The following is a 27832-nucleotide window of genomic DNA, read 5'->3' as shown; positions in this document are numbered from 1 at the left end:
GGTCGTGTCGGGGGTGTGGCGCAGGTTGCCCCAGTGGGCCTGAATGTGCCTCCGTGGGGCACCTTGTTGCCGTGTTGGGGGGCGGGGAGCCGGCCTTGGGGATCCATCTTTCGGGCCCTGGGACGTGGGAGAAGAATGCCGGGGCCTCTCTCTGTGCCCCTGGCACGCCTCTGTGCAGGCCGGGCCTGCACCCCCCCCCGCGCCCGTCCCCCAGGCAGGGTCCGTGTGGCTGCAGACACCCAGAGAGAGGGGAGGCTGGGGAGGCTGGGGAGCCGTGGCAGCCCGATGCAGTGCGGGTCTCCAGGTGGAGGGGCCCTGGTCCCCTGGCGCCAGCGTGGCCCTTCCTCCTTGTGGAAACCCTTGTGGTGTGTGTGCTCTCTCGCCCTGACCCAGGAGAGCAGCATGGCGGACCCCTGATCTTGTGGCGTGCCACCGAGCGAGGCCGAGGAGCTCCCGCAGACCAGTGGGCGTGGCGTCCCTGTCGCGGCTCTGTGGAGACCTGGCGATGGTGAGCGGCCCCTGTCCTCAGTGGTGGAGAACTCGCCCTTGGGGCGCTCGTCTGTCCGGAGCCCCGGGCCAGCCCCGCTTCTCGCGGGCTTTGGCCCCGGCAGGCCAGCTCCGGGGGCGTGAGGGGGAGCGTCCCGTCCTGCCCAGTGGCTCGTCTGTCTGGGCACGCCCCCAAACGCTGCCGTGATGGAGCGGGTTGGATGTCCAGGTGCGGAGGCCGTGAATTTGCCTTGTGGCGGCGGAGCCCGTGCTCGGATCGATGATGACTCCCTCTAAAGCATTCCTTGGAAATCTGAACAAAATGAGTGAGAACTCACTACCGTCTCCTCATCGAAACTGAGGTCCGGCACGTGGCGGCCACCGGGGGCTCGGGGGTAGATGGGCCCTTGGCCTTGGGGCCTCTGGGTGTCAGCAGCCACTCGGGTGAGGTCTGGGGAAGGCGGCCGCCTGCCGGGCCCAGGAAGCATGGGGCCCGTGGCCCGGCGCTGGCCTCGGGGGAGAGGCCGCGTGCCCGAGCGTGCTGGAGATCCCGGGCGGCCTCCCGCCGGCCTTGGGGGGTTTCGCAAGCCGTCGCGGGGGCCGAAATTTGGGCCCGGCCCGCGAGGCAAGTGTGCGGCCCTAGGGCCCCAGGGGGCGTCCTGGCCCAGGCCCAGCGCCCTTCTCAGGATGCTGTGGGGAGACGGGATCCCGGCAGGGTAGTGTTCTCTTTCTGCTCTGGGGACCCCTGAGGGCCACCTGCTGCAGGGGGTCTGTGGTAGCGGGGGCCCTTGGATCAGGGCTGTCCCCCATGGGAGGGGGGGAGCCTGGGAACCCCTGAGGGCGCTCCCCTGGGACGTCCAGGGATGTTGGGGCGGAGGCTGGGGCTGGGTGGCGAGAAGGGGGCAGCTGAAGTGGTGAGCGACAGGCGGGCAGAGGGAGCCTGCCGGGGACGTGGGTGGACAGGCCCACGTCTGGATGGGCGAGGGGCTCTGGAGGAGGTGCCCTGGCCTCAAGTGGGATGGCGTCAGCGGCTGTGGGAGGCCCGGGTAGGGAAGGACCGCGCGGGCAGGGGCGGGGACGGTCTTGCATGTGGCCTCTCCTCTGGGAGGCGTGGCTCCCCGTGGGGGTCTGGGGAAGGCAGCCGCCAGGTCCCTGGGCCGCGGCGCTGACCGCACCTTGGGGGGGGTCCTTTGGGAGGCCACGGGTCGGAGTCCTTCCCGGTGCACGGTCTCCCTCTCCCTGGAGGGTGCGATGCCGAGCCCTTGGACGCCCTGGAGGGGGTGGTCTGCCCGGCAGAGCGAGCCACCCGCGCCGCGTGGAGCGCTTCGCCCAGGTCGCGGCGCAGGGGCCTGGGCAGAGCGGGGAGGTCGGCGGCCAGGGACGTCTCTCAGCTGGCAGTGCCTGGGAGGCTGCTCGGGGCGGGTGTCCGGGTCCTGCGGCGGGCGGCTGGATGGCGAGCGGAGACGGGAGGCCTGGGCTTGGGCAGCGGTGGCGGTGTCCTGGCCCCGCAGGTGACGGAGGGCTTTGATGAGGCCCGGCGGCCGCGTGCTTGCCAGGAAGGCCCGGGGCTTGAGGCCCCGGAAGGCCTGGCCCGTTCAGGAGTCCCGGCTGTTTGGGGGAATGTCCCACGCCCTGTGGGGATTTGAGCCGTGTCTCCCGGCCGACTTGGGTGTCCCGGTTGGTGTGTGGTCGGGCCTGGGACGGGCGTGGTGCGGGCGGGAACCGCCGGGTAGCGACCACGTCTCGTCAGGGGGTTCGTGCCTGCTGCTGGGCACGGGAACGGCTCCGGGGGGGTCTTACGGGCGCTGAGGGGATTCCGCATCATGGAGAGGTCAAGGGGAGTTGGTGGCCGTCACCCTTCGTCAGGGCAGGGTAGCCTCAGTGCTCCCGTGCTGGGGTTCCTGGAGAGCCGGCTGGCACGGACAGACTCTTGTGAGGGCAAGTGGCTGATCGTGCGTCGGATGGGTCCAGCAAAGGAGAGAAAGCTTCGGTGCGCGCGCGCTCGCCAGGGAAAGGGTGACAGCGGGTGGGACCGAGAGGGAGAGAGAGAGAGGGAGAGAACAAAGGAAGAGAGAGGGTTTCCGCAGGGGCGGTGAGTCCTGGCGGAAGTCCTGAGGCAGAGGAGGTGCCAGGGGTTTGGGTTTCCCGGTCGTGTCGGGGGTGTGGCGCAGGTTGCCCCAGTGGGCCTGAATGTGCCTCCGTGGGGCACCTTGTTGCCGTGTTGGGGGGCGGGGAGCCGGCCTTGGGGATCCATCTTTCGGGCCCTGGGACGTGGGAGAAGAATGCCGGGGCCTCTCTCTGTGCCCCTGGCACGCCTCTGTGCAGGCCGGGCCTGCACCCCCCCCCGCGCCCGGCCCCCAGGCAGGGTCCGTGTGGCTGCAGACACCCAGAGAGAGGGGAGGCTGGGGAGGCTGGGGAGCCGTGGCAGCCCGATGCAGTGCGGGTCTCCAGGTGGAGGGGCCCTGGTCCCCTGGCGCCAGCGTGGCCCTTCCTCCTTGTGGAAACCCTTGTGGTGTGTGTGCTCTCTCGCCCTGACCCAGGAGAGCAGCATGGCGGACCCCTGATCTTGTGGCGTGCCACCGCGCGAGGCCGAGGACCTCCCGCAGACCAGTGGGCGTGGCGTCCCTGTCGCGGCTCTGTGGAGACCTGGCGATGGTGAGCGGCCCCTGTCCTCAGTGGTGGAGAACTCGCCCTTGGGGCGCTCGTCTGTCCGGAGCCCCGGGCCAGCCCCGCTTCTCGCGGGCTTTGGCCCCGGCAGGCCAGCTCCGGGGGCGTGAGGGGGAGCGTCCCGTCCTGCCCAGTGGCTCCTCTGTCTGGGCACGCCGCCAAACGCTGCCGTGATGGAGCGGGTTGGATGTCCAGGTGCGGAGGCCGTGAATTTGCCTTGTGGCGGCGGAGCCCGTGCTCGGATCGATGATGACTCCCTCTAAAGCATTCCTTGGAAATCTGAACAAAATGAGTGAGAACTCACTACCGTCTCCTGATCGAAACTGAGGTCCGGCACGTGGCGGCCACCGGGGGCTCGGGGGTAGATGGGCCCTTGGCCTTGGGGCCTCTGGGTGTCAGCAGCCACTCGGGTGAGGTCTGGGGAAGGTGGCCGCCTGCCGGGCCCAGGAAGCATGGGGCCCGTGGCCCGGCGCTGGCCTCGGGGGAGAGGCCGCGTGCCCGAGCGTGCTGGAGATCCCGGGCGGCCTCCCGCCGGCCTTGGGGGGTTTCGCAAGCCGTCGCGGGGGCCGAAATTTGGGCCCGGCCCGCGAGGCAAGTGTGCGGCCCTAGGGCCCCAGGGGGCGTCCTGACCCAGGCCCGGCGCCCTTCTCAGGATGCTGTGGGGAGACGGGATCCCGGCAGGGTAGTGTTCTCTTTCTGCTCTGGGGACCCCTGAGGGCCACCTGCTGCAGGGGGTCTGTGGTAGCGGGGGCCCTTGGATCAGGGCTGTCCCCCATGGGAGGGGGGGAGCCTGGGAACCCCTGAGGGCGCTCCCCTGGGACGTCCAGGGATGTTGGGGCGGAGGCTGGGGCTGGGTGGCGAGAAGGGGGCAGCTGAAGTGGTGAGCGACAGGCGGGCAGAGGGAGCCTGCCGGGGACGTGGGTGGACAGGCCCACGTCTGGATGGGCGAGGGGCTCTGGAGGAGGTGCCCTGGCCTCAAGTGGGATGGCGTCAGCGGCTGTGGGAGGCCCGGGTAGGGAAGGACCGCGCGGGCAGGGGCGGGGACGGTCTTGCATGTGGCCTCTCCTCTGGGAGGCGTGGCTCCCCGTGGGGGTCTGGGGAAGGCAGCCGCCAGGTCCCTGGGCCGCGGCGCGGACCGCACCTTGGGGGGGTCCTTTGGGAGGCCACGGGTCGGAGTCCTTCCCGGTGCACGGTCTCCCTCTCCCTGGAGGGTGCGATGCCGAGCCCTTGGACGCCCTGGAGGGGGTGGTCGGCCCGGCAGAGCGAGCCACCCGCGCCGCGTGGAGCGCTTCGCCCAGGTCGCGGCGCAGGGGCCTGGGCAGAGCGGGGAGGTCGGCGGCCAGGGACGTCTCTCAGCTGGCAGTGCCTGGGAGGCTGCTCGGGGCGGGTGTCCGGGTCCTGCGGCGGGCGGCTTGATGGCGAGCGGAGACGGGAGGCCTGGGCTTGGGCAGCGGTGGCGGTGTCCTGGCCCCGACGGTGACGGAGGGCTTTGATGAGGCCCGGCGGCCGCGTGCTTGCCAGGAAGGCCCGGGGCTTGAGGCCCCGGAAGGCCTGGCCCGTTCAGGAGTCCCGGCTGTTTGGGGGAATGTCCCACGCCCTGTGGGGATTTGAGCCGTGTCTCCCGGCCGACTTGGGTGTCCCGGTTGGTGTGTGGTCGGGCCTGGGACGGGCGTGGTGCGGGCGGGAACCGCCGGGTAGCGACCACGTCTCGTCAGGGGGTTCGTGCCTGCTGCTGGGCACGGGAACGGCTCCGGGGGGGTCTTACGGGCGCTGAGGGGATTCCGCATCATGGAGAGGTCAAGGGGAGTTGGTGGCCGTCACCCTTCGTCAGGGCAGGGTAGCCTCAGTGCTCCCGTGCTGGGGTTCCTGGAGAGCCGGCTGGCACGGACAGACTCTTGTGAGGGCAAGTGGCTGATCGTGCGTCGGATGGGTCCAGCAAAGGAGAGAAAGCTTCGGTGCGCGCGCGCTCGCCAGGGAAAGGGTGACAGCGGGTGGGACCGAGAGGGAGAGAGAGAGAGGGAGAGAACAAAGGAAGAGAGAGGGTTTCCGCAGGGGCGGTGAGTCCTGGCGGAAGTCCTGAGGCAGAGGAGGTGCCAGGGGTTTGGGTTTCCCGGTCGTGTCGGGGGTGTGGCGCAGGTTGCCCCAGTGGGCCTGAATGTGCCTCCGTGGGGCACCTTGTTGCCGTGTTGGGGGGCGGGGAGCCGGCCTTGGGGATCCATCTTTCGGGCCCTGGGACGTGGGAGAAGAATGCCGGGGCCTCTCTCTGTGCCCCTGGCACGCCTCTGTGCAGGCCGGGCCTGCACCCCCCCCCGCGCCCGTCCCCCAGGCAGGGTCCGTGTGGCTGCAGACACCCAGAGAGAGGGGAGGCTGGGGAGGCTGGGGAGCCGTGGCAGCCCGATGCAGTGCGGGTCTCCAGGTGGAGGGGCCCTGGTCCCCTGGCGCCAGCGTGGCCCTTCCTCCTTGTGGAAACCCTTGTGGTGTGTGTGCTCTCTCGCCCTGACCCAGGAGAGCAGCATGGCGGACCCCTGATCTTGTGGCGTGCCACCGAGCGAGGCCGAGGAGCTCCCGCAGACCAGTGGGCGTGGCGTCCTTGTCGCGGCTCTGTGGAGATCTGGCGATGGTGAGCGGCCCCTGTCCTCAGTGGTGGAGAACTCGCCCTTGGGGCGCTCGTCTGTCCGGAGCCCCGGGCCAGCCCCGCTTCTCGCGGGCTTTGGCCCCGGCAGGCCAGCTCCGGGGGCGTGAGGGGGAGCGTCCCGTCCTGCCCAGTGGCTCGTCTGTCTGGGCACGCCCCCAAACGCTGCCGTGATGGAGCGGGTTGGATGTCCAGGTGTGGAGGCCGTGAATTTGCCTTGTGGCGGCGGAGCCCGTGCTCGGATCGATGATGACTCCCTCTAAAGCATTCCTTGGAAATCTGAACAAAATGAGTGAGAACTCACTACCGTCTCCTGATCGAAACTGAGGTCCGGCACGTGGCGGCCACTGGGGGCTCGGGGGTAGATGGGCCCTTGGCCTTGGGGCCTCTGGGTGTCAGCAGCCACTCGGGTGAGGTCTGGGGAAGGCGGCCACCTGCCGGGCCCAGGAAGCATGGGGCCCGTGGCCCGGCGCTGGCCTCGGGGGAGAGGCCGCGTGCCCGAGCGTGCTGGAGATCCCGGGCGGCCTCCCGCCGGCCTTGGGGGGTTTCGCAAGCCGTCGCGGGGGCCGAAATTTGGGCCCGGCCCGCGAGGCAAGTGTGCGGCCCTAGGGCCCCAGGGGGCGTCCTGGCCCAGGCCCGGCGCCCTTCTCAGGATGCTGTGGGGAGACGGGATCCCGGCAGGGTAGTGTTCTCTTTCTGCTCTGGGGACCCCTGAGGGCCACCTGCTGCAGGGGGTCTGTGGTAGCGGGGGCCCTTGGATCAGGGCTGTCCCCCATGGGAGGGGGGGAGCCTGGGAACCCCTGAGGGCGCTCCCCTGGGACGTCCAGGGATGTTGGGGCGGAGGCTGGGGCTGGGTGGCGAGAAGGGGGCAGCTGAAGTGGTGAGCGACAGGCGGGCAGAGGGAGCCTGCCGGGGACGTGGGTGGACAGGCCCACGTCTGGATGGGCGAGGGGCTCTGGAGGAGGTGCCCTGGCCTCAAGTGGGATGGCGTCAGCGGCTGTGGGAGGCCCGGGTAGGGAAGGACCGCGCGGGCAGGGGCGGGGACGGTCTTGCATGTGGCCTCTCCTCTGGGAGGCGTGGCTCCCCGTGGGGGTCTGGGGAAGGCAGCCGCCAGGTCCCTGGGCCGCGGCGCTGACCGCACCTTGGGGGGGGTCCTTTGGGAGGCCACGGGTCGGAGTCCTTCCCGGTGCACGGTCTCCCTCTCCCTGGAGGGTGCGATGCCGAGCCCTTGGACGCCCTGGAGGGGGTGGTCTGCCCGGCAGAGCGAGCCACCCGCGCCGCGTGGAGCGCTTCGCCCAGGTCGCGGCGCGGGGGCCTGGGCAGAGCGGGGAGGTCGGCGGCCAGGGACGTCTCTCAGCTGGCAGTGCCTGGGAGGCTGCTCGGGGCGGGTGTCCGGGTCCTGCGGCGGGCGGCTTGATGGCGAGCGGAGACGGGAGGCCTGGGCTTGGGCAGCGGTGGCGGTGTCCTGGCCCCGACGGTGACGGAGGGCTTTGATGAGGCCCGGCGGCCGCGTGCTTGCCAGGAAGGCCCGGGGCTTGAGGCCCCGGAAGGCCTGGCCCGTTCAGGAGTCCCGGCTGTTTGGGGGAATGTCCCACGCCCTGTGGGGATTTGAGCCGTGTCTCCCGGCCGACTTGGGTGTCCCGGTTGGTGTGTGGTCGGGCCTGGGACGGGCGTGGTGCGGGCGGGAACCGCCGGGTAGCGACCACGTCTCGTCAGGGGGTTCGTGCCTGCTGCTGGGCACGGGAACGGCTCCGGGGGGGTCTTACGGGCGCTGAGGGGATTCCGCATCATGGAGAGGTCAAGGGGAGTTGGTGGCCGTCACCCTTCGTCAGGGCAGGGTAGCCTCAGTGCTCCCGTGCTGGGGTTCCTGGAGAGCCGGCTGGCACGGACAGACTCTTGTGAGGGCAAGTGGCTGATCGTGCGTCGGATGGGTCCAGCAAAGGAGAGAAAGCTTCGGTGCGCGCGCGCTCGCCAGGGAAAGGGTGACAGCGGGTGGGACCGAGAGGGAGAGAGAGAGAGGGAGAGAACAAAGGAAGAGAGAGGGTTTCCGCAGGGGCGGTGAGTCCTGGCGGAAGTCCTGAGGCAGAGGAGGTGCCAGGGGTTTGGGTTTCCCGGTCGTGTCGGGGGTGTGGCGCAGGTTGCCCCAGTGGGCCTGAATGTGCCTCCATGGGGCACCTTGTTGCCGTGTTGGGGGGCGGGGAGCCGGCCTTGGGGATCCATCTTTCGGGCCCTGGGACGTGGGAGAAGAATGCCGGGGCCTCTCTCTGTGCCCCTGGCACGCCTCTGTGCAGGCCGGGCCTGCAACACCCCCCGCGCCCGTCCCCCAGGCTGGGTCCGTGTGGCTGCAGACACCCAGAGAGAGGGGAGGCTGGGGAGGCTGGGGAGCCGTGGCAGCCCGATGCAGTGCGGGTCTCCAGGTGGAGGGGCCCTGGTCCCCTGGCGCCAGCGTGGCCCTTCCTCCTTGTGGAAACCCTTGTGGTGTGTGTGCTCTCTCGCCCTGACCCAGGAGAGCAGCATGGCGGACCCCTGATCTTGTGGCGTGCCACCGAGCGAGGCCGAGGAGCTCCCGCAGACCAGTGGGCGTGGCGTCCTTGTCGCGGCTCTGTGGAGACCTGGCGATGGTGAGCGGCCCCTGTCCTCAGTGGTGGAGAACTCGCCCTTGGGGCGCTCGTCTGTCCGGAGCCCCGGGCCAGCCCCGCTTCTCGCGGGCTTTGGCCCCGGCAGGCCAGCTCCGGGGGCGTGAGGGGGAGCGTCCCGTCCTGCCCAGTGGCTCGTCTGTCTGGGCACGCCCCCAAACGCTGCCGTGATGGAGCGGGTTGGATGTCCAGGTGTGGAGGCCGTGAATTTGCCTTGTGGCGGCGGAGCCCGTGCTCGGATCGATGATGACTCCCTCTAAAGCATTCCTTGGAAATCTGAACAAAATGAGTGAGAACTCACTACCGTCTCCTGATCGAAACTGAGGTCCGGCACGTGGCGGCCACCGGGGGCTCGGGGGTAGATGGGCCCTTGGCCTTGGGGCCTCTGGGTGTCAGCAGCCACTCGGGTGAGGTCTGGGGAAGGCGGCCACCTGCCGGGCCCAGGAAGCATGGGGCCCGTGGCCCGGCGCTGGCCTCGGGGGAGAGGCCGCGTGCCCGAGCGTGCTGGAGATCCCGGGCGGCCTCCCGCCGGCCTTGGGGGGTTTCGCAAGCCGTCGCGGGGGCCGAAATTTGGGCCCGGCCCGCGAGGCAAGTGTGCGGCCCTAGGGCCCCAGGGGGCGTCCTGGCCCAGGCCCGGCGCCCTTCTCAGGATGCTGTGGGGAGACAGGATCCCGGCAGGGTAGTGTTCTCTTTCTGCTCTGGGGACCCCTGAGGGCCACCTGCTGCAGGGGGTCTGTGGTAGCGGGGGCCCTTGGATCAGGGCTGTCCCCCATGGGAGGGGGGGAGCCTGGGAACCCCTGAGGGCGCTCCCCTGGGACGTCCAGGGATGTTGGGGCGGAGGCTGGGGCTGGGTGGCGAGAAGGGGGCAGCTGAAGTGGTGAGCGACAGGCGGGCAGAGGGAGCCTGCCGGGGACGTGGGTGGACAGGCCCACGTCTGGATGGGCGAGGGGCTCTGGAGGAGGTGCCCTGGCCTCAAGTGGGATGGCGTCAGCGGCTGTGGGAGGCCCGGGTAGGGAAGGACCGCGCGGGCAGGGGCGGGGACGGTCTTGCATGTGGCCTCTCCTCTGGGAGGCGTGGCTCCCCGTGGGGGTCTGGGGAAGGCAGCCGCCAGGTCCCTGGGCCGCGGCGCTGACCGCACCTTGGGGGGGGTCCTTTGGGAGGCCACGGGTCGGAGTCCTTCCCGGTGCACGGTCTCCCTCTCCCTGGAGGGTGCGATGCCGAGCCCTTGGACGCCCTGGAGGGGGTGGTCTGCCCGGCAGAGCGAGCCACCCGCGCCGCGTGGAGCGCTTCGCCCAGGTCGCGGCGCGGGGGCCTGGGCAGAGCGGGGAGGTCGGCGGCCAGGGACGTCTCTCAGCTGGCAGTGCCTGGGAGGCTGCTCGGGGCGGGTGTCCGGGTCCTGCGGCGGGCGGCTTGATGGCGAGCGGAGACGGGAGGCCTGGGCTTGGGCAGCGGTGGCGGTGTCCTGGCCCCGACGGTGACGGAGGGCTTTGATGAGGCCCGGCGGCCGCGTGCTTGCCAGGAAGGCCCGGGGCTTGAGGCCCCGGAAGGCCTGGCCCGTTCAGGAGTCCCGGCTGTTTGGGGGAATGTCCCACGCCCTGTGGGGATTTGAGCCGTGTCTCCCGGCCGACTTGGGTGTCCCGGTTGGTGTGTGGTCGGGCCTGGGACGGGCGTGGTGCGGGCGGGAACCGCCGGGTAGCGACCACGTCTCGTCAGGGGGTTCGTGCCTGCTGCTGGGCACGGGAACGGCTCCGGGGGGGTCTTACGGGCGCTGAGGGGATTCCGCATCATGGAGAGGTCAAGGGGAGTTGGTGGCCGTCACCCTTCGTCAGGGCAGGGTAGCCTCAGTGCTCCCGTGCTGGGGTTCCTGGAGAGCCGGCTGGCACGGACAGACTCTTGTGAGGGCAAGTGGCTGATCGTGCGTCGGATGGGTCCAGCAAAGGAGAGAAAGCTTCGGTGCGCGCGCGCTCGCCAGGGAAAGGGTGACAGCGGGTGGGACCGAGAGGGAGAGAGAGAGAGGGAGAGAACAAAGGAAGAGAGAGGGTTTCCGCAGGGGCGGTGAGTCCTGGCGGAAGTCCTGAGGCAGAGGAGGTGCCAGGGGTTTGGGTTTCCCGGTCGTGTCGGGGGTGTGGCGCAGGTTGCCCCAGTGGGCCTGAATGTGCCTCCGTGGGGCACCTTGTTGCCGTGTTGGGGGGCGGGGAGCCGGCCTTGGGGATCCATCTTTCGGGCCCTGGGACGTGGGAGAAGAATGCCGGGGCCTCTCTCTGTGCCCCTGGCACGCCTCTGTGCAGGCCGGGCCTGCACCCCCCCCCGCGCCCGTCCCCCAGGCAGGGTCCGTGTGGCTGCAGACACCCAGAGAGAGGGGAGGCTGGGGAGGCTGGGGAGCCGTGGCAGCCCGATGCAGTGCGGGTCTCCAGGTGGAGGGGCCCTGGTCCCCTGGCGCCAGCGTGGCCCTTCCTCCTTGTGGAAACCCTTGTGGTGTGTGTGCTCTCTCGCCCTGACCCAGGAGAGCAGCATGGCGGACCCCTGATCTTGTGGCGTGCCACCGAGCGAGGCCGAGGAGCTCCCGCAGACCAGTGGGCGTGGCGTCCCTGTCGCGGCTCTGTGGAGACCTGGCGATGGTGAGCGGCCCCTGTCCTCAGTGGTGGAGAACTCGCCCTTGGGGCGCTCGTCTGTCCGGAGCCCCGGGCCAGCCCCGCTTCTCGCGGGCTTTGGCCCCGGCAGGCCAGCTCCGGGGGCGTGAGGGGGAGCGTCCCGTCCTGCCCAGTGGCTCGTCTGTCTGGGCACGCCCCCAAACGCTGCCGTGATGGAGCGGGTTGGATGTCCAGGTGCGGAGGCCGTGAATTTGCCTTGCGGCGGCGGAGCCCGTGCTCGGATCGATGATGACTCCCTCTAAAGCATTCCTTGGAAATCTGAACAAAATGAGTGAGAACTCACTACCGTCTCCTCATCGAAACTGAGGTCCGGCACGTGGCGGCCACCGGGGGCTCGGGGGTAGATGGGCCCTTGGCCTTGGGGCCTCTGGGTGTCAGCAGCCACTCGGGTGAGGTCTGGGGAAGGCGGCCGCCTGCCGGGCCCAGGAAGCATGGGGCCCGTGGCCCGGCGCTGGCCTCGGGGGAGAGGCCGCTTGCCCGAGCGTGCTGGAGATCCCGGGCGGCCTCCCGCCGGCCTTGGGGGGTTTCGCAAGCCGTCGCGGGGGCCGAAATTTGGGCCCGGCCCGCGAGGCAAGTGTGCGGCCCTAGGGCCCCAGGGGGCGTCCTGGCCCAGGCCGGGCGCCCTTCTCAGGATGCTGTGGGGAGACGGGATCCCGGCAGGGTAGTGTTCTCTTTCTGCTCTGGGGACCCCTGAGGGCCACCTGCTGCAGGGGGTCTGTGGTAGCGGGGGCCCTTGGATCAGGGCTGTCCCCCATGGGAGGGGGGGAGCCTGGGAACCCCTGAGGGCGCTCCCCTGGGACGTCCAGGGATGTTGGGGCGGAGGCTGGGGCTGGGTGGCGAGAAGGGGGCAGCTGAAGTGGTGAGCGACAGGCGGGCAGAGGGAGCCTGCCGGGGACGTGGGTGGACAGGCCCACGTCTGGATGGGCGAGGGGCTCTGGAGGAGGTGCCCTGGCCTCAAGTGGGATGGCGTCAGCGGCTGTGGGAGGCCCGGGTAGGGAAGGACCGCGCGGGCAGGGGCGGGGACGGTCTTGCATGTGGCCTCTCCTCTGGGAGGCGTGGCTCCCCGTGGGGGTCTGGGGAAGGCAGCCGCCAGGTCCCTGGGCCGCGGCGCTGACCGCACCTTGGGGGGGGTCCTTTGGGAGGCCACGGGTCGGAGTCCTTCCCGGTGCACGGTCTCCCTCTCCCTGGAGGGTGCGATGCCGAGCCCTTGGACGCCCTGGAGGGGGTGGTCTGCCCGGCAGAGCGAGCCACCCGCGCCGCGTGGAGCGCTTCGCCCAGGTCGCGGCGCAGGGGCCTGGGCAGAGCGGGGAGGTCGGCGGCCAGGGACGTCTCTCAGCTGGCAGTGCCTGGGAGGCTGCTCGGGGCGGGTGTCCGGGTCCTGCGGCGGGCGGCTGGATGGCGAGCGGAGACGGGAGGCCTGGGCTTGGGCAGCGGTGGCGGTGTCCTGGCCCCGCAGGTGACGGAGGGCTTTGATGAGGCCCGGCGGCCGCGTGCTTGCCAGGAAGGCCCGGGGCTTGAGGCCCCGGAAGGCCTGGCCCGTTCAGGAGTCCCGGCTGTTTGGGGGAATGTCCCACGCCCTGTGGGGATTTGAGCCGTGTCTCCCGGCCGACTTGGGTGTCCCGGTTGGTGTGTGGTCGGGCCTGGGACGGGCGTGGTGCGGGCGGGAACCGCCGGGTAGCGACCACGTCTCGTCAGGGGGTTCGTGCCTGCTGCTGGGCACGGGAACGGCTCCGGGGGGGTCTTACGGGCGCTGAGGGGATTCCGCATCATGGAGAGGTCAAGGGGAGTTGGTGGCCGTCACCCTTCGTCAGGGCAGGGTAGCCTCAGTGCTCCCGTGCTGGGGTTCCTGGAGAGCCGGCTGGCACGGACAGACTCTTGTGAGGGCAAGTGGCTGATCGTGCGTCGGATGGGTCCAGCAAAGGAGAGAAAGCTTCGGTGCGCGCGCGCTCGCCAGGGAAAGGGTGACAGCGGGTGGGACCGAGAGGGAGAGAGAGAGAGGGAGAGAACAAAGGAAGAGAGAGGGTTTCCGCAGGGGCGGTGAGTCCTGGCGGAAGTCCTGAGGCAGAGGAGGTGCCAGGGGTTTGGGTTTCCCGGTCGTGTCGGGGGTGTGGCGCAGGTTGCCCCAGTGGGCCTGAATGTGCCTCCGTGGGGCACCTTGTTGCCGTGTTGGGGGGCGGGGAGCCGGCCTTGGGGATCCATCTTTCGGGCCCTGGGACGTGGGAGAAGAATGCCGGGGCCTCTCTCTGTGCCCCTGGCACGCCTCTGTGCAGGCCGGGCCTGCACCCCCCCCCGCGCCCGGCCCCCAGGCAGGGTCCGTGTGGCTGCAGACACCCAGAGAGAGGGGAGGCTGGGGAGGCTGGGGAGCCGTGGCAGCCCGATGCAGTGCGGGTCTCCAGGTGGAGGGGCCCTGGTCCCCTGGCGCCAGCGTGGCCCTTCCTCCTTGTGGAAACCCTTGTGGTGTGTGTGCTCTCTCGCCCTGACCCAGGAGAGCAGCATGGCGGACCCCTGATCTTGTGGCGTGCCACCGCGCGAGGCCGAGGACCTCCCGCAGACCAGTGGGCGTGGCGTCCCTGTCGCGGCTCTGTGGAGACCTGGCGATGGTGAGCGGCCCCTGTCCTCAGTGGTGGAGAACTCGCCCTTGGGGCGCTCGTCTGTCCGGAGCCCCGGGCCAGCCCCGCTTCTCGCGGGCTTTGGCCCCGGCAGGCCAGCTCCGGGGGCGTGAGGGGGAGCGTCCCGTCCTGCCCAGTGGCTCCTCTGTCTGGGCACGCCGCCAAACGCTGCCGTGATGGAGCGGGTTGGATGTCCAGGTGCGGAGGCCGTGAATTTGCCTTGTGGCGGCGGAGCCCGTGCTCGGATCGATGATGACTCCCTCTAAAGCATTCCTTGGAAATCTGAACAAAATGAGTGAGAACTCACTACCGTCTCCTGATCGAAACTGAGGTCCGGCACGTGGCGGCCACCGGGGGCTCGGGGGTAGATGGGCCCTTGGCCTTGGGGCCTCTGGGTGTCAGCAGCCACTCGGGTGAGGTCTGGGGAAGGTGGCCGCCTGCCGGGCCCAGGAAGCATGGGGCCCGTGGCCCGGCGCTGGCCTCGGGGGAGAGGCCGCGTGCCCGAGCGTGCTGGAGATCCCGGGCGGCCTCCCGCCGGCCTTGGGGGGTTTCGCAAGCCGTCGCGGGGGCCGAAATTTGGGCCCGGCCCGCGAGGCAAGTGTGCGGCCCTAGGGCCCCAGGGGGCGTCCTGACCCAGGCCCGGCGCCCTTCTCAGGATGCTGTGGGGAGACGGGATCCCGGCAGGGTAGTGTTCTCTTTCTGCTCTGGGGACCCCTGAGGGCCACCTGCTGCAGGGGGTCTGTGGTAGCGGGGGCCCTTGGATCAGGGCTGTCCCCCATGGGAGGGGGGGAGCCTGGGAACCCCTGAGGGCGCTCCCCTGGGACGTCCAGGGATGTTGGGGCGGAGGCTGGGGCTGGGTGGCGAGAAGGGGGCAGCTGAAGTGGTGAGCGACAGGCGGGCAGAGGGAGCCTGCCGGGGACGTGGGTGGACAGGCCCACGTCTGGATGGGCGAGGGGCTCTGGAGGAGGTGCCCTGGCCTCAAGTGGGATGGCGTCAGCGGCTGTGGGAGGCCCGGGTAGGGAAGGACCGCGCGGGCAGGGGCGGGGACGGTCTTGCATGTGGCCTCTCCTCTGGGAGGCGTGGCTCCCCGTGGGGGTCTGGGGAAGGCAGCCGCCAGGTCCCTGGGCCGCGGCGCGGACCGCACCTTGGGGGGGTCCTTTGGGAGGCCACGGGTCGGAGTCCTTCCCGGTGCACGGTCTCCCTCTCCCTGGAGGGTGCGATGCCGAGCCCTTGGACGCCCTGGAGGGGGTGGTCGGCCCGGCAGAGCGAGCCACCCGCGCCGCGTGGAGCGCTTCGCCCAGGTCGCGGCGCAGGGGCCTGGGCAGAGCGGGGAGGTCGGCGGCCAGGGACGTCTCTCAGCTGGCAGTGCCTGGGAGGCTGCTCGGGGCGGGTGTCCGGGTCCTGCGGCGGGCGGCTTGATGGCGAGCGGAGACGGGAGGCCTGGGCTTGGGCAGCGGTGGCGGTGTCCTGGCCCCGACGGTGACGGAGGGCTTTGATGAGGCCCGGCGGCCGCGTGCTTGCCAGGAAGGCCCGGGGCTTGAGGCCCCGGAAGGCCTGGCCCGTTCAGGAGTCCCGGCTGTTTGGGGGAATGTCCCACGCCCTGTGGGGATTTGAGCCGTGTCTCCCGGCCGACTTGGGTGTCCCGGTTGGTGTGTGGTCGGGCCTGGGACGGGCGTGGTGCGGGCGGGAACCGCCGGGTAGCGACCACGTCTCGTCAGGGGGTTCGTGCCTGCTGCTGGGCACGGGAACGGCTCCGGGGGGGTCTTACGGGCGCTGAGGGGATTCCGCATCATGGAGAGGTCAAGGGGAGTTGGTGGCCGTCACCCTTCGTCAGGGCAGGGTAGCCTCAGTGCTCCCGTGCTGGGGTTCCTGGAGAGCCGGCTGGCACGGACAGACTCTTGTGAGGGCAAGTGGCTGATCGTGCGTCGGATGGGTCCAGCAAAGGAGAGAAAGCTTCGGTGCGCGCGCGCTCGCCAGGGAAAGGGTGACAGCGGGTGGGACCGAGAGGGAGAGAGAGAGAGGGAGAGAACAAAGGAAGAGAGAGGGTTTCCGCAGGGGCGGTGAGTCCTGGCGGAAGTCCTGAGGCAGAGGAGGTGCCAGGGGTTTGGGTTTCCCGGTCGTGTCGGGGGTGTGGCGCAGGTTGCCCCAGTGGGCCTGAATGTGCCTCCGTGGGGCACCTTGTTGCCGTGTTGGGGGGCGGGGAGCCGGCCTTGGGGATCCATCTTTCGGGCCCTGGGACGTGGGAGAAGAATGCCGGGGCCTCTCTCTGTGCCCCTGGCACGCCTCTGTGCAGGCCGGGCCTGCACAACCCCCCGCGCCCGGCCCCCAGGCAGGGTCCGTGTGGCTGCAGACACCCAGAGAGAGGGGAGGCTGGGGAGGCTGGGGAGCCGTGGCAGCCCGATGCAGTGCGGGTCTCCAGGTGGAGGGGCCCTGGTCCCCTGGCGCCAGCGTGGCCCTTCCTCCTTGTGGAAACCCTTGTGGTGTGTGTGCTCTCTCGCCCTGACCCAGGAGAGCAGCATGGCGGACCCCTGATCTTGTGGCGTGCCACCGAGCGAGGCCGAGGAGCTCCCGCAGACCAGTGGGCGTGGCGTCCTTGTCGCGGCTCTGTGGAGATCTGGCGATGGTGAGCGGCCCCTGTCCTCAGTGGTGGAGAACTCGCCCTTGGGGCGCTCGTCTGTCCGGAGCCCCGGGCCAGCCCCGCTTCTCGCGGGCTTTGGCCCCGGCAGGCCAGCTCCGGGGGCGTGAGGGGGAGCGTCCCGTCCTGCCCAGTGGCTCGTCTGTCTGGGCACGCCCCCAAACGCTGCCGTGATGGAGCGGGTTGGATGTCCAGGTGTGGAGGCCGTGAATTTGCCTTGTGGCGGCGGAGCCCGTGCTCGGATCGATGATGACTCCCTCTAAAGCATTCCTTGGAAATCTGAACAAAATGAGTGAGAACTCACTACCGTCTCCTGATCGAAACTGAGGTCCGGCACGTGGCGGCCACTGGGGGCTCGGGGGTAGATGGGCCCTTGGCCTTGGGGCCTCTGGGTGTCAGCAGCCACTCGGGTGAGGTCTGGGGAAGGCGGCCACCTGCCGGGCCCAGGAAGCATGGGGCCCGTGGCCCGGCGCTGGCCTCGGGGGAGAGGCCGCGTGCCCGAGCGTGCTGGAGATCCCGGGCGGCCTCCCGCCGGCCTTGGGGGGTTTCGCAAGCCGTCGCGGGGGCCGAAATTTGGGCCCGGCCCGCGAGGCAAGTGTGCGGCCCTAGGGCCCCAGGGGGCGTCCTGGCCCAGGCCCGGCGCCCTTCTCAGGATGCTGTGGGGAGACAGGATCCCGGCAGGGTAGTGTTCTCTTTCTGCTCTGGGGACCCCTGAGGGCCACCTGCTGCAGGGGGTCTGTGGTAGCGGGGGCCCTTGGATCAGGGCTGTCCCCCATGGGAGGGGGGGAGCCTGGGAACCCCTGAGGGCGCTCCCCTGGGACGTCCAGGGATGTTGGGGCGGAGGCTGGGGCTGGGTGGCGAGAAGGGGGCAGCTGAAGTGGTGAGCGACAGGCGGGCAGAGGGAGCCTGCCGGGGACGTGGGTGGACAGGCCCACGTCTGGATGGGCGAGGGGCTCTGGAGGAGGTGCCCTGGCCTCAAGTGGGATGGCGTCAGCGGCTGTGGGAGGCCCGGGTAGGGAAGGACCGCGCGGGCAGGGGCGGGGACGGTCTTGCATGTGGCCTCTCCTCTGGGAGGCGTGGCTCCCCGTGGGGGTCTGGGGAAGGCAGCCGCCAGGTCCCTGGGCCGCGGCGCTGACCGCACCTTGGGGGGGGTCCTTTGGGAGGCCACGGGTCGGAGTCCTTCCCGGTGCACGGTCTCCCTCTCCCTGGAGGGTGCGATGCCGAGCCCTTGGACGCCCTGGAGGGGGTGGTCTGCCCGGCAGAGCGAGCCACCCGCGCCGCGTGGAGCGCTTCGCCCAGGTCGCGGCGCGGGGGCCTGGGCAGAGCGGGGAGGTCGGCGGCCAGGGACGTCTCTCAGCTGGCAGTGCCTGGGAGGCTGCTCGGGGCGGGTGTCCGGGTCCTGCGGCGGGCGGCTTGATGGCGAGCGGAGACGGGAGGCCTGGGCTTGGGCAGCGGTGGCGGTGTCCTGGCCCCGACGGTGACGGAGGGCTTTGATGAGGCCCGGCGGCCGCGTGCTTGCCAGGAAGGCCCGGGGCTTGAGGCCCCGGAAGGCCTGGCCCGTTCAGGAGTCCCGGCTGTTTGGGGGAATGTCCCACGCCCTGTGGGGATTTGAGCCGTGTCTCCCGGCCGACTTGGGTGTCCCGGTTGGTGTGTGGTCGGGCCTGGGACGGGCGTGGTGCGGGCGGGAACCGCCGGGTAGCGACCACGTCTCGTCAGGGGGTTCGTGCCTGCTGCTGGGCACGGGAACGGCTCCGGGGGGGTCTTACGGGCGCTGAGGGGATTCCGCATCATGGAGAGGTCAAGGGGAGTTGGTGGCCGTCACCCTTCGTCAGGGCAGGGTAGCCTCAGTGCTCCCGTGCTGGGGTTCCTGGAGAGCCGGCTGGCACGGACAGACTCTTGTGAGGGCAAGTGGCTGATCGTGCGTCGGATGGGTCCAGCAAAGGAGAGAAAGCTTCGGTGCGCGCGCGCTCGCCAGGGAAAGGGTGACAGCGGGTGGGACCGAGAGGGAGAGAGAGAGAGGGAGAGAACAAAGGAAGAGAGAGGGTTTCCGCAGGGGCGGTGAGTCCTGGCGGAAGTCCTGAGGCAGAGGAGGTGCCAGGGGTTTGGGTTTCCCGGTCGTGTCGGGGGTGTGGCGCAGGTTGCCCCAGTGGGCCTGAATGTGCCTCCATGGGGCACCTTGTTGCCGTGTTGGGGGGCGGGGAGCCGGCCTTGGGGATCCATCTTTCGGGCCCTGGGACGTGGGAGAAGAATGCCGGGGCCTCTCTCTGTGCCCCTGGCACGCCTCTGTGCAGGCCGGGCCTGCAACACCCCCCGCGCCCGTCCCCCAGGCTGGGTCCGTGTGGCTGCAGACACCCAGAGAGAGGGGAGGCTGGGGAGGCTGGGGAGCCGTGGCAGCCCGATGCAGTGCGGGTCTCCAGGTGGAGGGGCCCTGGTCCCCTGGCGCCAGCGTGGCCCTTCCTCCTTGTGGAAACCCTTGTGGTGTGTGTGCTCTCTCGCCCTGACCCAGGAGAGCAGCATGGCGGACCCCTGATCTTGTGGCGTGCCACCGAGCGAGGCCGAGGAGCTCCCGCAGACCAGTGGGCGTGGCGTCCTTGTCGCGGCTCTGTGGAGACCTGGCGATGGTGAGCGGCCCCTGTCCTCAGTGGTGGAGAACTCGCCCTTGGGGCGCTCGTCTGTCCGGAGCCCCGGGCCACCCCCGCTTCTCGCGGGCTTTGGCCCCGGCAGGCCAGCTCCGGGGGCGTGAGGGGGAGCGTCCCGTCCTGCCCAGTGGCTCGTCTGTCTGGGCACGCCCCCAAACGCTGCCGTGATGGAGCGGGTTGGATGTCCAGGTGCGGAGGCCGTGAATTTGCCTTGTGGCGGCGGAGCCCGTGCTCGGATCGATGATGACTCCCTCTAAAGCATTCCTTGGAAATCTGAACAAAATGAGTGAGAACTCACTACCGTCTCCTGATCGAAACTGAGGTCCGGCACGTGGCGGCCACCGGGGGCTCGGGGGTAGATGGGCCCTTGGCCTTGGGGCCTCTGGGTGTCAGCAGCCACTCGGGTGAGGTCTGGGGAAGGCGGCCACCTGCCGGGCCCAGGAAGCATGGGGCCCGTGGCCCGGCGCTGGCCTCGGGGGAGAGGCCGCGTGCCCGAGCGTGCTGGAGATCCCGGGCGGCCTCCCGCCGGCCTTGGGGGGTTTCGCAAGCCGTCGCGGGGGCCGAAATTTGGGCCCGGCCCGCGAGGCAAGTGTGCGGCCCTAGGGCCCCAGGGGGCGTCCTGGCCCAGGCCCGGCGCCCTTCTCAGGATGCTGTGGGGAGACGGGATCCCGGCAGGGTAGTGTTCTCTTTCTGCTCTGGGGACCCCTGAGGGCCACCTGCTGCAGGGGGTCTGTGGTAGCGGGGGCCCTTGGATCAGGGCTGTCCCCCATGGGAGGGGGGGAGCCTGGGAACCCCTGAGGGCGCTCCCCTGGGACGTCCAGGGATGTTGGGGCGGAGGCTGGGGCTGGGTGGCGAGAAGGGGGCAGCTGAAGTGGTGAGCGACAGGCGGGCAGAGGGAGCCTGCCGGGGACGTGGGTGGACAGGCCCACGTCTGGATGGGCGAGGGGCTCTGGAGGAGGTGCCCTGGCCTCAAGTGGGATGGCGTCAGCGGCTGTGGGAGGCCCGGGTAGGGAAGGACCGCGCGGGCAGGGGCGGGGACGGTCTTGCATGTGGCCTCTCCTCTGGGAGGCGTGGCTCCCCGTGGGGGTCTGGGGAAGGCAGCCGCCAGGTCCCTGGGCCGCGGCGCTGACCGCACCTTGGGGGGGGTCCTTTGGGAGGCCACGGGTCGGAGTCCTTCCCGGTGCACGGTCTCCCTCTCCCTGGAGGGTGCGATGCCGAGCCCTTGGACGCCCTGGAGGGGGTGGTCTGCCCGGCAGAGCGAGCCACCCGCGCCGCGTGGAGCGCTTCGCCCAGGTCGCGGCGCGGGGGCCTGGGCAGAGCGGGGAGGTCGGCGGCCAGGGACGTCTCTCAGCTGGCAGTGCCTGGGAGGCTGCTCGGGGCGGGTGTCCGGGTCCTGCGGCGGGCGGCTTGATGGCGAGCGGAGACGGGAGGCCTGGGCTTGGGCAGCGGTGGCGGTGTCCTGGCCCCGACGGTGACGGAGGGCTTTGATGAGGCCCGGCGGCCGCGTGCTTGCCAGGAAGGCCCGGGGCTTGAGGCCCCGGAAGGCCTGGCCCGTTCAGGAGTCCCGGCTGTTTGGGGGAATGTCCCACGACCTGTGGGGATTTGAGCCGTGTCTCCCGGCCGACTTGGGTGTCCCGGTTGGTGTGTGGTCGGGCCTGGGACGGGCGTGGTGCGGGCGGGAACCGCCGGGTAGCGACCACGTCTCGTCAGGGGGTTCGTGCCTGCTGCTGGGCACGGGAACGGCTCCGGGGGGGTCTTACGGGCGCTGAGGGGATTCCGCATCATGGAGAGGTCAAGGGGAGTTGGTGGCCGTCACCCTTCGTCAGGGCAGGGTGGCATCAGTGCTCCCGTGCTGGGGTTCCTGGAGAGCCGGCTGGCACGGACAGACTCTTGTGAGGGCAAGTGGCTGATCGTGCGTCGGATGGGTCCAGCAAAGGAGAGAAAGCTTCGGTGCGCGCGCGCTCGCCAGGGAAAGGGTGACAGCGGGTGGGACCGAGAGGGAGAGAGAGAGAGGGAGAGAACAAAGGAAGAGAGAGGGTTTCCGCAGGGGCGGTGAGTCCTGGCGGAAGTCCTGAGGCAGAGGAGGTGCCAGGGGTTTGGGTTTCCCGGTCGTGTCGGGGGTGTGGCGCAGGTTGCCCCAGTGGGCCTGAATGTGCCTCCATGGGGCACCTTGTTGCCGTGTTGGGGGGCGGGGAGCCGGCCTTGGGGATCCATCTTTCGGGCCCTGGGACGTGGGAGAAGAATGCCGGGGCCTCTCTCTGTGCCCCTGGCACGCCTCTGTGCAGGCCGGGCCTGCACCCCCCCCCACGCCCGTCCCCCAGGCAGGGTCCGTGTGGCTGCAGACACCCAGAGAGAGGGGAGGCTGGGGAGGCTGGGGAGCCGTGGCAGCCCGATGCAGTGCGGGTCTCCAGGTGGAGGGGCCCTGGTCCCCTGGCGCCAGCGTGGCCCTTCCTCCTTGTGGAAACCCTTGTGGTGTGTGTGCTCTCTCGCCCTGACCCAGGAGAGCAGCATGGCGGACCCCTGATCTTGTGGCGTGCCACCGAGCGAGGCCGAGGAGCTCCCGCAGACCAGTGGGCGTGGCGTCCTTGTCGCGGCTCTGTGGAGACCTGGCGATGGTGAGCGGCCCCTGTCCTCAGTGGTGGAGAACTCGCCCTTGGGGCGCTCGTCTGTCCGGAGCCCCGGGCCAGCCCCGCTTCTCGCGGGCTTTGGCCCCGGCAGGCCAGCTCCGGGGGCGTGAGGGGGAGCGTCCCGTCCTGCCCAGTGGCTCGTCTGTCTGGGCACGCCCCCAAACGCTGCCGTGATGGAGCGGGTTGGATGTCCAGGTGCGGAGGCCGTGAATTTGCCTTGTGGCGGCGGAGCCCGTGCTCGGATCGATGATGACTCCCTCTAAAGCATTCCTTGGAAATCTGAACAAAATGAGTGAGAACTCACTACCGTCTCCTGATCGAAACTGAGGTCCGGCACGTGGCGGCCACCGGGGGCTCGGGGGTAGATGGGCCCTTGGCCTTGGGGCCTCTGGGTGTCAGCAGCCACTCGGGTGAGGTCTGGGGAAGGCGGCCACCTGCCGGGGCCAGGAAGCATGGGGCCCGTGGCCCGGCGCTGGCCTCGGGGGAGAGGCCGCGTGCCCGAGCGTGCTGGAGATCCCGGGCGGCCTCCCGCCGGCCTTGGGGGGTTTCGCAAGCCGTCGCGGGGGCCGAAATTTGGGCCCGGCCCGCGAGGCAAGTGTGCGGCCCTAGGGCCCCAGGGGGCGTCCTGGCCCAGGCCCGGCGCCCTTCTCAGGATGCTGTGGGGAGACGGGATCCCGGCAGGGTAGTGTTCTCTTTCTGCTCTGGGGACCCCTGAGGGCCACCTGCTGCAGGGGGTCTGTGGTAGCGGGGGCCCTTGGATCAGGGCTGTCCCCCATGGGAGGGGGGGAGCCTGGGAACCCCTGAGGGCGCTCCCCTGGGACGTCCAGGGATGTTGGGGCGGAGGCTGGGGCTGGGTGGCGAGAAGGGGGCAGCTGAAGTGGTGAGCGACAGGCGGGCAGAGGGAGCCTGCCGGGGACGTGGGTGGACAGGCCCACGTCTGGATGGGCGAGGGGCTCTGGAGGAGGTGCCCTGGCCTCAAGTGGGATGGCGTCAGCGGCTGTGGGAGGCCCGGGTAGGGAAGGACCGCGCGGGCAGGGGCGGGGACGGTCTTGCATGTGGCCTCTCCTCTGGGAGGCGTGGCTCCCCGTGGGGGTCTGGGGAAGGCAGCCGCCAGGTCCCTGGGCCGCGGCGCTGACCGCACCTTGGGGGGGGTCCTTTGGGAGGCCACGGGTCGGAGTCCTTCCCGGTGCACGGTCTCCCTCTCCCTGGAGGGTGCGATGCCGAGCCCTTGGACGCCCTGGAGGGGGTGGTCTGCCCGGCAGAGCGAGCCACCCGCGCCGCGTGGAGCGCTTCGCCCAGGTCGCCGCGCGGGGGCCTGGGCAGAGCGGGGAGGTCGGCGGCCAGGGACGTCTCTCAGCTGGCAGTGCCTGGGAGGCTGCTCGGGGCGGGTGTCCGGGTCCTGCGGCGGGCGGCTTGATGGCGAGCGGAGACGGGAGGCCTGGGCTTGGGCAGCGGTGGCGGTGTCCTGGCCCCGACGGTGACGGAGGGCTTTGATGAGGCCCGGCGGCCGCGTGCTTGCCAGGAAGGCCCGGGGCTTGAGGCCCCGGAAGGCCTGGCCCGTTCAGGAGTCCCGGCTGTTTGGGGGAATGTCCCACGCCCTGTGGGGATTTGAGCCGTGTCTCCCGGCCGACTTGGGTGTCCCGGTTGGTGTGTGGTCGGGCCTGGGACGGGCGTGGTGCGGGCGGGAACCGCCGGGTAGCGACCACGTCTCGTCAGGGGGTTCGTGCCTGCTGCTGGGCACGGGAACGGCTCCGGGGGGGTCTTACGGGCGCTGAGGGGATTCCGCATCATGGAGAGGTCAAGGGGAGTTGGTGGCCGTCACCCTTCGTCAGGGCAGGGTAGCCTCAGTGCTCCCGTGCTGGGGTTCCTGGAGAGCCGGCTGGCACGGACAGACTCTTGTGAGGGCAAGTGGCTGATCGTGCGTCGGATGGGTCCAGCAAAGGAGAGAAAGCTTCGGTGCGCGCGCGCTCGCCAGGGAAAGGGTGACAGCGGGTGGGACCGAGAGGGAGAGAGAGAGAGGGAGAGAACAAAGGAAGAGAGAGGGTTTCCGCAGGGGCGGTGAGTCCTGGCGGAAGTCCTGAAGCAGAGGAGGTGCCAGGGGTTTGGGTTTCCCGGTCGTGTCGGGGGTGTGGCGCAGGTTGCCCCAGTGGGCCTGAATGTGCCTCCGTGGGGCACCTTGTTGCCGTGTTGGGGGGCGGGGAGCCGGCCTTGGGGATCCATCTTTCGGGCCCTGGGACGTGGGAGAAGAATGCCGGGGCCTCTCTCTGTGCCCCTGGCACGCCTCTGTGCAGGCCGGGCCTGCACCCCCCCCCGCGCCCGTCCCCCAGGCAGGGTCCGTGTGGCTGCAGACACCCAGAGAGAGGGGAGGCTGGGGAGGCTGGGGAGCCGTGGCAGCCCGATGCAGTGCGGGTCTCCAGGTGGAGGGGCCCTGGTCCCCTGGCGCCAGCGTGGCCCTTCCTCCTTGTGGAAACCCTTGTGGTGTGTGTGCTCTCTCGCCCTGACCCAGGAGAGCAGCATGGCGGACCCCTGATCTTGTGGCGTGCCACCGAGCGAGGCCGAGGACCTCCCGCAGCCCAGTGGGCGTGGCGTCCTTGTCGCGGCTCTGTGGAGACCTGGCGATGGTGAGCGGCCCCTGTCCTCAGTGGTGGAGAACTCGCCCTTGGGGCGCTCGTCTGTCCGGAGCCCCGGGCCACCCCCGCTTCTCGCGGGCTTTGGCCCCGGCAGGCCAGCTCCGGGGGCGTGAGGGGGAGCGTCCCGTCCTGCCCAGTGGCTCGTCTGTCTGGGCACGCCCCCAAACGCTGCCGTGATGGAGCGGGTTGGATGTCCAGGTGCGGAGGCCGTGAATTTGCCTTGTGGCGGCGGAGCCCGTGCTCGGATCGATGATGACTCCCTCTAAAGCATTCCTTGGAAATCTGAACAAAATGAGTGAGAACTCACTACCGTCTCCTGATCGAAACTGAGGTCCGGCACGTGGCGGCCACCGGGGGCTCGGGGGTAGATGGGCCCTTGGCCTTGGGGCCTCTGGGTGTCAGCAGCCACTCGGGTGAGGTCTGGGGAAGGCGGCCACCTGCCGGGGCCAGGAAGCATGGGGCCCGTGGCCCGGCGCTGGCCTCGGGGGCGAGGCCGCGTGCCCGAGCGTGCTGGAGATCCCGGGCGGCCTCCCGCCGGCCTTGGGGGGTTTCGCAAGCCGTCGCGGGGGCCGAAATTTGGGCCTGGCCCGCGAGGCAAGTGTGCGGCCCTAGGGCCCCAGGGGGCGTCCTGGCCCAGGCCCGGCGCCCTTCTCAGGATGCTGTGGGGAGACGGGATCCCGGCAGGGTAGTGTTCTCTTTCTGCTCTGGGGACCCCTGAGGGCCACCTGCTGCAGGGGGTCTGTGGTAGCGGGGGCCCTTGGATCAGGGCTGTCCCCCATGGGAGGGGGGGAGCCTGGGAACCCCTGAGGGCGCTCTCCTGGGACGTCCAGGGATGTTGGGGCGGAGGCTGGGGCTGGGTGGCGAGAAGGGGGCAGCTGAAGTGGTGAGCGACAGGCGGGCAGAGGGAGCCTGCCGGGGACGTGGGTGGACAGGCCCACGTCTGGATGGGCGAGGGGCTCTGGAGGAGGTGCCCTGGCCTCAAGTGGGATGGCGTCAGCGGCTGTGGGAGGCCCGGGTAGGGAAGGACCGCGCGGGCAGGGGCGGGGACGGTCTTGCATGTGGCCTCTCCTCTGGGAGGCGTGGCTCCCCGTGGGGGTCTGGGGAAGGCAGCCGCCAGGTCCCTGGGCCGCGGCGCTGACCGCACCTTGGGGGGGGTCCTTTGGGAGGCCACGGGTCGGAGTCCTTCCCGGTGCACGGTCTCCCTCTCCCTGGAGGGTGCGATGCCGAGCCCTTGGACGCCCTGGAGGGGGTGGTCTGCCCGGCAGAGCGAGCCACCCGCGCCGCGTGGAGCGCTTCGCCCAGGTCGCGGCGCGGGGGCCTGGGCAGAGCGGGGAGGTCGGCGGCCAGGGACGTCTCTCAGCTGGCAGTGCCTGGGAGGCTGCTCGGGGCGGGTGTCCGGGTCCTGCGGCGGGCGGCTTGATGGCGAGCGGAGACGGGAGGCCTGGGCTTGGGCAGCGGTGGCGGTGTCCTGGCCCCGACGGTGACGGAGGGCTTTGATGAGGCCCGGCGGCCGCGTGCTTGCCAGGAAGGCCCGGGGCTTGAGGCCCCGGAAGGCCTGGCCCGTTCAGGAGTCCCGGCTGTTTGGGGGAATGTCCCACGCCCTGTGGGGATTTGAGCCGTGTCTCCCGGCCGACTTGGGTGTCCCGGTTGGTGTGTGGTCGGGCCTGGGACGGGCGTGGTGCGGGCGGGAACCGCCGGGTAGCGACCACGTCTCGTCAGGGGGTTCGTGCCTGCTGCTGGGCACGGGAACGGCTCCGGGGGGGTCTTACGGGCGCTGAGGGGATTCCGCATCATGGAGAGGTCAAGGGGAGTTGGTGGCCGTCACCCTTCGTCAGGGCAGGGTAGCCTCAGTGCTCCCGTGCTGGGGTTCCTGGAGAGCCGGCTGGCACGGACAGACTCTTGTGAGGGCAAGTGGCTGATCGTGCGTCGGATGGGTCCAGCAAAGGAGAGAAAGCTTCGGTGCGCGCGCGCTCGCCAGGGAAAGGGTGACAGCGGGTGGGACCGAGAGGGAGAGAGAGAGAGGGAGAGAACAAAGGAAGAGAGAGGGTTTCCGCAGGGGCGGTGAGTCCTGGCGGAAGTCCTGAGGCAGAGGAGGTGCCAGGGGTTTGGGTTTCCCGGTCGTGTCGGGGGTGTGGCGCAGGTTGCCCCAGTGGGCCTGAATGTGCCTCCGTGGGGCACCTTGTTGCCGTGTTGGGGGGCGGGGAGCCGGCCTTGGGGATCCATCTTTCGGGCCCTGGGACGTGGGAGAAGAATGCCGGGGCCTCTCTCTGTGCCCCTGGCACGCCTCTGTGCAGGCCGGGCCTGCACCCCCCCCCACGCCCGTCCCCCAGGCAGGGTCCGTGTGGCTGCAGACACCCAGAGAGAGGGGAGGCTGGGGAGGCTGGGGAGCCGTGGCAGCCCGATGCAGTGCGGGTCTCCAGGTGGAGGGGCCCTGGTCCCCTGGCGCCAGCGTGGCCCTTCCTCCTTGTGGAAACCCTTGTGGTGTGTGTGCTCTCTCGCCCTGACCCAGGAGAGCAGCATGGCGGACCCCTGATCTTGTGGCGTGCCACCGAGCGAGGCCGAGGAGCTCCCGCAGACCAGTGGGCGTGGCGTCCTTGTCGCGGCTCTGTGGAGACCTGGCGATGGTGAGCGGCCCCTGTCCTCAGTGGTGGAGAACTCGCCCTTGGGGCGCTCGTCTGTCCGGAGCCCCGGGCCAGCCCCGCTTCTCGCGGGCTTTGGCCCCGGCAGGCCAGCTCCGGGGGCGTGAGGGGGAGCGTCCCGTCCTGCCCAGTGGCTCGTCTGTCTGGGCACGCCCCCAAACGCTGCCGTGATGGAGCGGGTTGGATGTCCAGGTGCGGAGGCCGTGAATTTGCCTTGTGGCGGCGGAGCCCGTGCTCGGATCGATGATGACTCCCTCTAAAGCATTCCTTGGAAATCTGAACAAAATGAGTGAGAACTCACTACCGTCTCCTGATCGAAACTGAGGTCCGGCACGTGGCGGCCACCGGGGGCTCGGGGGTAGATGGGCCCTTGGCCTTGGGGCCTCTGGGTGTCAGCAGCCACTCGGGTGAGGTCTGGGGAAGGCGGCCACCTGCCGGGGCCAGGAAGCATGGGGCCCGTGGCCCGGCGCTGGCCTCGGGGGAGAGGCCGCGTGCCCGAGCGTGCTGGAGATCCCGGGCGGCCTCCCGCCGGCCTTGGGGGGTTTCGCAAGCCGTCGCGGGGGCCGAAATTTGGGCCCGGCCCGCGAGGCAAGTGTGCGGCCCTAGGGCCCCAGGGGGCGTCCTGGCCCAGGCCCGGCGCCCTTCTCAGGATGCTGTGGGGAGACGGGATCCCGGCAGGGTAGTGTTCTCTTTCTGCTCTGGGGACCCCTGAGGGCCACCTGCTGCAGGGGGTCTGTGGTAGCGGGGGCCCTTGGATCAGGGCTGTCCCCCATGGGAGGGGGGGAGCCTGGGAACCCCTGAGGGCGCTCCCCTGGGACGTCCAGGGATGTTGGGGCGGAGGCTGGGGCTGGGTGGCGAGAAGGGGGCAGCTGAAGTGGTGAGCGACAGGCGGGCAGAGGGAGCCTGCCGGGGACGTGGGTGGACAGGCCCACGTCTGGATGGGCGAGGGGCTCTGGAGGAGGTGCCCTGGCCTCAAGTGGG

At 70.5% G+C, this 27832-nt stretch overlaps 11 non-coding genes across 11 annotated transcripts; all 11 read left to right on the top strand.

The window, feature by feature from the left end:
* The first annotated feature begins 760 nt into the window (after nucleotides 1–760).
* On the top strand, nucleotides 761–852 carry LOC146406506 (small nucleolar RNA SNORD116). Its single transcript, XR_014833054.1, has one exon. It is a non-coding gene; the product is annotated as a small nucleolar RNA SNORD116 (small nucleolar RNA).
* A 2541-nt stretch (nucleotides 853–3393) lies between these two features.
* On the top strand, nucleotides 3394–3485 carry LOC146406505 (small nucleolar RNA SNORD116). Its single transcript, XR_014833355.1, has one exon. It is a non-coding gene; the product is annotated as a small nucleolar RNA SNORD116 (small nucleolar RNA).
* Nucleotides 3486–6025: 2540 nt separating this feature from the next.
* LOC146406504 (small nucleolar RNA SNORD116) lies at nucleotides 6026–6117 on the top strand. The gene has a single exon (XR_014833354.1). It is a non-coding gene; the product is annotated as a small nucleolar RNA SNORD116 (small nucleolar RNA).
* A 2541-nt stretch (nucleotides 6118–8658) lies between these two features.
* Nucleotides 8659–8750, top strand: LOC146406503 (small nucleolar RNA SNORD116). Its single transcript, XR_014833353.1, has one exon. It is a non-coding gene; the product is annotated as a small nucleolar RNA SNORD116 (small nucleolar RNA).
* A 2541-nt stretch (nucleotides 8751–11291) lies between these two features.
* On the top strand, nucleotides 11292–11383 carry LOC146406502 (small nucleolar RNA SNORD116). The gene has a single exon (XR_014833044.1). It is a non-coding gene; the product is annotated as a small nucleolar RNA SNORD116 (small nucleolar RNA).
* Nucleotides 11384–13924: 2541 nt separating this feature from the next.
* On the top strand, nucleotides 13925–14016 carry LOC146406501 (small nucleolar RNA SNORD116). Its single transcript, XR_014833351.1, has one exon. It is a non-coding gene; the product is annotated as a small nucleolar RNA SNORD116 (small nucleolar RNA).
* Nucleotides 14017–16556: 2540 nt separating this feature from the next.
* Nucleotides 16557–16648, top strand: LOC146406500 (small nucleolar RNA SNORD116). The gene has a single exon (XR_014833349.1). It is a non-coding gene; the product is annotated as a small nucleolar RNA SNORD116 (small nucleolar RNA).
* A 2541-nt stretch (nucleotides 16649–19189) lies between these two features.
* Nucleotides 19190–19281, top strand: LOC146406499 (small nucleolar RNA SNORD116). Its single transcript, XR_014833348.1, has one exon. It is a non-coding gene; the product is annotated as a small nucleolar RNA SNORD116 (small nucleolar RNA).
* Nucleotides 19282–21822: 2541 nt separating this feature from the next.
* LOC146406498 (small nucleolar RNA SNORD116) lies at nucleotides 21823–21914 on the top strand. Its single transcript, XR_014833347.1, has one exon. It is a non-coding gene; the product is annotated as a small nucleolar RNA SNORD116 (small nucleolar RNA).
* Nucleotides 21915–24455: 2541 nt separating this feature from the next.
* On the top strand, nucleotides 24456–24547 carry LOC146406497 (small nucleolar RNA SNORD116). Its single transcript, XR_014833346.1, has one exon. It is a non-coding gene; the product is annotated as a small nucleolar RNA SNORD116 (small nucleolar RNA).
* A 2541-nt stretch (nucleotides 24548–27088) lies between these two features.
* On the top strand, nucleotides 27089–27180 carry LOC146406496 (small nucleolar RNA SNORD116). The gene has a single exon (XR_014833332.1). It is a non-coding gene; the product is annotated as a small nucleolar RNA SNORD116 (small nucleolar RNA).
* Nucleotides 27181–27832: the final 652 nt, after the last annotated feature.

This window comes from Sus scrofa, chromosome 1 (assembly GCF_054392235.1).
Source record: "Sus scrofa isolate SSC_HxYL_T2T_F1_AM1 chromosome 1, Sscrofa_HxYL_maternal_Yorkshire_Landrace_v2.0, whole genome shotgun sequence".
Taxonomy (NCBI): domain Eukaryota; kingdom Metazoa; phylum Chordata; class Mammalia; order Artiodactyla; family Suidae; genus Sus; species Sus scrofa.
The sequence above is the reverse complement of the archived record's forward strand: the minus strand, read 5'-3'. Positions and strand labels throughout refer to the sequence as shown.